The sequence below is a fragment of the Stomoxys calcitrans genome, chromosome 2 (assembly GCF_963082655.1).
Source record: "Stomoxys calcitrans chromosome 2, idStoCalc2.1, whole genome shotgun sequence".
NCBI classification, from domain to species: domain Eukaryota; kingdom Metazoa; phylum Arthropoda; class Insecta; order Diptera; family Muscidae; genus Stomoxys; species Stomoxys calcitrans.
The window spans coordinates 13188567-13194566 of record NC_081553.1 but is presented as its reverse complement, the minus strand read 5'-3'; positions in this window follow the sequence as shown (position 1 = coordinate 13194566).

Below are 6000 nucleotides of genomic sequence, written 5' to 3'. Positions count from 1 at the left end.
TTTGCAAAATTATTCGCTTCAGACTGAAAATTGGGACTAAATTTATATATTTTTAAAGAATTTCACCCAAGTGCTCGGTTTGTTCTGTGCGAACGCTTTGTTACTATATGAAGCTAAAGCTAAATGGGTAGCTTAAGCCGACTTGAAGTCATCTTATCACGGAATTGAAATTCAACTAAAATTTTGCACAAAGAGTTTAGCTATGACCTTCAACAGATGTGACAGGGGATATTTTGGCACGATTTTTGGCACGATACCTCACAAATGTTGCCAGCATTAGTAAGGGGAAAACCACCGCTAAATGTTTCTTTTCTGATTTTCACGCCGAGACTTGAACCCAGATATTCAGACTCATATGCCGACATGCTAACCTCTGAGACACGGTGGCCTACCCGATATAGCCGGAATTAAAGACGATCTTCAAATTTGACTAATGGGACTCTATAGGGCGCAATTATTATCCGATTTGCCAGAAATATTAAATTTTTGTAGGACTTTTAATGATCATGACATGTCTCCTTTTGTCCGAAAGATCTTATATATAAAATTCAATTTGTGTTTATTTGTTCCGTATATACTCAAAAACGGCTGAACCGATTACCTTGAAATTTTCAGACATTGTGTAGGAAGGAAACATAGGGTATATAATTTTTTGATATCGGGAGGGGGGCGGACCCTACCCCTTACCCCTAAAGTACTACCCAAAAATAAAAGTGAACCTATCGGGACAATATGGGATTCAAATGAAAGGTATTCCAGAGTAGAGTACGAATTTTATATCTAAAGTTGGGTTCAAGTACCTGGGGGGCCGCCCCAGCCCCAAAACCCCATACAAATGGGTTAATTTGATTATCATACGATATGGGACTCAAATTAAAGGTTTTCCGGAGTAGATTACGAATATTGTCAGGAGGTAGGAAAAGGCTTTATAATTTATTGATAACAGAAGGGGGCGGACTCTCCACCGTTACCCCAAAAATACCACCCAAAATCAAAAGTGAACCGATAAAGGCAATATGGGTATCAAATGAAAAGTATGGGGGAGTAGATAACGAATCTGGCCTACAAATTCATGTCGAAGATTAGGGGTCACTCAACCCCCACAAAAACGTCCGAAAAGGGCACATTAGCCAATCACGGATATATGGGACTCGGTTTGTTTGTTCCGTATAGTCTGAAAAACGACAGAATCCGATTAACTCAGCGATATAGTGTTTTGGAAATTTTCGGTAGGCAGATAGGAGGGTTCAATTGTTTTACTTGTCCATAATTGTGGAACGCTTCAAGTTACCGACAATAGAGTAGATATGAAAATTCGATTTTGAATTGTTGTGGAATTTGCGTTGCTCTGTTTTAGTCAGAATTTTAAACCGTGCATACAAATATTTCCAAATGTTTGTTATGACGTTACTCATGTCGAAATGTGATATGTGTTTTCACAGAGACATCAAATATTTGCTAAAACTGGAATATGGTTATTATGGGAATACTGCTAAGCATCCAGCTTTGAACAAATAGAATATTTGCCTATGAACACGTTTTTATAATCCACTCTATGCTATAGGGTTGCTTGTTTAAAGCTCCTAAATATAACTTGATATAGCCACCATATAGAGCGATTTGAGGATTTAAGGTTTAAGGCCCACCAAAGCCGCAATTTTATACCCACCATTATAGGATGCGGCTATACTAATCTAGTCATTCCGTTTGAAGCACATCGAAATATTGATCTAAGACCCCATAAAGTATATACATTCTTGATCGTCTCGAAATTCTGAGTTGATCTAACCATGTCGAAATCACAATAGCTGTCGAACGCGTAAAGCTAACCGCTTGAAATTTTGATCAGATACTTAATGTAGATGCAGGTCGTTGGGGATTAGGCCATATCGGTTCAGATTTAGATATAGTTCCCATATAAACCGATCTCCCGATAAGCCCTTACAAGCTTAAACGTTTGTCCGATTTGGCTAAAAGTTTGCATATAGTTTTCTGTTATGACTTCCGCACCAGGAACAAATCGGTCTATAACCTGATATTGCTTCCATATAAACCGATCTCCCAATTTGACTTCTTGAGCCCTTACAAGCCACAATTTTTGTCCGATTTGCCAGAAATTTTGCATGCAGTGTTCTTTTACGACTTCCAATAACTGCGCCTAGTACGGTCTAAATCAGTCTATAACTTGATATAGCTCCCTTATAAAGCGATCTCTCGATCATCCTTGTTCGGTTTCTAGAAGCTTTAATTATTGCTGGTTCGGCCCGGCCGAACACAGTTCTACTTGTTATACCCACCACCGAAGGGGCATATTCATTTTGTAATTCCATTTGCAACGAATATCCATTTCCGACCCTATAAAGTATATATATTCTTGATCAGCGTAAAAATATAAGACGATATAGCCATATCCGTCCGTCTGTCTGTTTAAATCACGCTACAGTCTTTGAAAATAGAGATATTGAGCTGAAATTTTGCACAGATTCTTTTTATACCCTCCACCATAGGATGGGGTGTATACTAATTTCGTCATTCTGTTTGTAACTACTCGAAATATTCGTCTGAGACCCCATAAAGTATATATATTCTTGATCGTCGTGACATTTTATGTCGATCTAGCCATGTCCGTCCGTCCGTCCGTCTGTCTGTCGAAAGTACGCTAACTTCGGAAGGAGTAAAGCTAGCCTCTTGAAATTTTGCACAAATACTTCTTATTAGTGTAGGCCGGTTGGTATTGTAAATGGGCCATATCGGTCCATGTTTTGATATAGCTGCCATATAAACCGATCTTGGGTCTTGACTTCTTGAGCCTCTAGAGTGCGCAATTCTTATCCGATTTAAATGAAATTTTGCACGACGTGTTTTGTTATGATATCCAACAACTGTGCCAAATATGGTTCAAATCGGTTCACAATCTGATATAGCTGCCATATAAACCGATCTTGGGTATTGACTTCTTAAGCCTCTAGAGTACGCAATTCTTATCCGATTAGAATGAAATTTTGCACGACGTGTTTTGTTATGATATCCAACAACTGTGCCAAGTATGGTTCAAATCGGTTCATAACCTGATATAGCTGCCATATACACCGATCTGGGGTTTTGACTTCTTGAGCCTCTAGAGTGCGCAATTTTTATCCGATTGGAATGAAATTTTGCACGACGTGTTTTGTTACGATATCCAACAACTGTGTCAAGTATGGTTTAAATCGGTTCATAACCTGATATAGCTGCCATATAAACAGATCTGGGGACTTAACTTCTTGAGCTTCTAGAGGGCGCAATTCCTATCTGATTTGGCTGAAATTTTGCATGACGTTTTTTATTTTTTCTTTAAACCACTGTGTCAAATAAGGTTTAAATCGCTTCATAACCTGATATAGCTGCCATATAAACCGATCTTGGATCTTGACTTCTTGAGCCTCTAGAAGTCGCAATTATTATCCGATTTGCCTGAAATTTTGTACGATGGATCCTCTCTTGACTATCAACATACGTGTTTATTATGGTCTGAATCTGTTTATAGCCCGATACAGCTCCCATATAAATCGATCTCTCTATTTTAGTTCTTGAGCCCCCAAAGGGCGCAATTCTTACTCGAATTGGCTGACATTCTACACAGGTCTCCAACATATAATATAATTGTGGTCTAAACCGGATCATATCTTTATATCGCTCTAATAGCAGAGCAAATCTTTTCTTATATCACTTTTTGCCTAAGAAGAGATGTCGGGAAAATAACTCGACAAATGCGCTCCATGGTGGAGGGTATATAAGATTCGGCCCGGCCGAACTTAGCACGCTTTTACTTGTTTTTGTTCATAAGCTTGTTAAGTTTGAAGATGGGCTATATCCGACAATATCTTGAAATAGCCCCCATATAGACCGATCCGTCGATTTACGATCTTAGGCTCATACAAGCCACATTTACTATCCGATTTTACTGAAATTTGGGACAGAGAGTTATGTTAGTCCCTTCGACATTCTTCTTCAACTTGGCGCAGATCGGTTAAGATTTGGATATAGATGTCATATAGACCAATTAGCCGATTAAGGGTCTTAGGCCCATTAAAGCGAAATTTATTACCCGATTTCGCCGAAATTTGGGACAGTGAGTTGTGTTAGGTCCTTTGACATCCTTCCTCAATTTGGAACAGATCGGTTGGGGCCATAAAAAGCGCATTTATGGTCCAATTTTGCCGAAGTTTGGGACAGTGAGTTGCGTTAGGCCCTTCAACATTATTTTTTAATTTGGCTCAGATCGATTCAGATTTGGATATAGCTGCCATATATCTACCGATCTCTCGATTTAAGGTCTTGGTCCCATAAAAAACACATTTATTGTCCTATTTGGCCGAAATTTGGGACAGTGAGTTGTGTGAGGCCCTTTGAAATCCTATCTCTATTTGGTCGGTTCAGATTTGGATATAGCTTCCATATAGACCGATCTCTCGATTTAAGGTTTTGGGCCTATAAAAAGTGCATTTATTGTCCGATGTCTCCGAAATTTGGTACAGTGAGTTAAATTGAGCCTCTCGATATAGTTGTGCAATATGGCTCAGATGGGTCCAGATTTGGATATAGCTGCCATATAGACCGATCTCTCGATTTAAAGCCTTGGGGTCATAAAAAGCGCATTTATTGTCCTATTTCGCTGAAATTTGGGACAGTTAGTTGTGTTAGTCCCTGTGACATACTTCCTCAATTTGGAACAGATCGGTCCAGATTTTAATATAGCTGCCATATAGACCGATCTCTCGATTTAAGGTAGTGGGCCCATTCAAAGCGCATTTATTGTCCCGAATTGTCCTCTTCGACAACTTTTTTCAATTAGACCCAGTTCGGTCCAGGTTTGGATATAGCTGCCATATAGACCGATCTCTCGATTTAAAGTCTTTGCGCCAAAAAAAGCACATTTATAATCCGTTTTCGCTGAAATTTGACACAGTGACTTATGTTAGGCTTTTCGACATCCGTGTCGTATATGGTTCAGATCGTTCTATATTTGGATATGGCTACCAAAATGACCAATATTTTGTTCTACAAAATTTAACAATGACTTGTACTTGTTAGGCCACTCAATATCCGTGTCAAATGTGGTCAAAATCGGACCATACTTCGATAAAGCGCCTATGGGGGCATAAATTATGCACTTTTCACCGGCTTATGGCGAAAGGTAGTTTACATATAAACCCGAGGTGGTGGGTATCCAAAGTTCGGCCCGGCCAAACTTAACGCCTCTTTACTTGTTTTTAATAGCATTTGGTATTAATTCAATCCAGTCAAACATACAAATGAATGTCATAAGAAAGAAAGGTTTCTATTGATTTCAGAAAAGAAACTGTCAGACATACAGGCAGATCGGACATAGACAAACACACAATTAGCAGATGTTTTGGTGCCATGTTAGGGTCCTTCTTCTGCGCTCTTATAGTTTCTGGGCCTCCCATTGTTCATACTCTTTCGACAGACTGGAGGCGTAGCCAGCACGATAGCGTTGAAGAGCAACGACAGTTTATCCTTACCAGGCGGTATTGTTTTGATAGCAAAACAGTTAGGTATCGAAATAGGCACGTTTGGTCTAAATTTTTCTTGCAGTGTAGAGCGGGGATAATAAAAAATCCAGTTAAGAATACTGTTGAAGTTACCGCCAAGATTCGAACAATGGTATTTAGAATCATAGACTAAGATACCAATAATCGCCGGAATAAGTCCCTAATATTCCCTCCAAACATTTCTTAAATCGATTTTAGTTTTGTTTTTTTAATGACCTTAAACCATACATTGAGTTCCCTTTCATTAGCATGAACTTTTGAAAGCAAGCGATTGGAACTAATGTCTGTTTAGATTGATAGATGATTTCTCACAAAAATATTAAACATTTATAGAAGTATGAAGACATTCCTAACATTTGTGCAAACATTCTTTCACGAGCCACAAATCTAACAATAGGGCAATCCTGATGAATAGAGGCTATCAAACTGTGGGATTTAAGGCAAC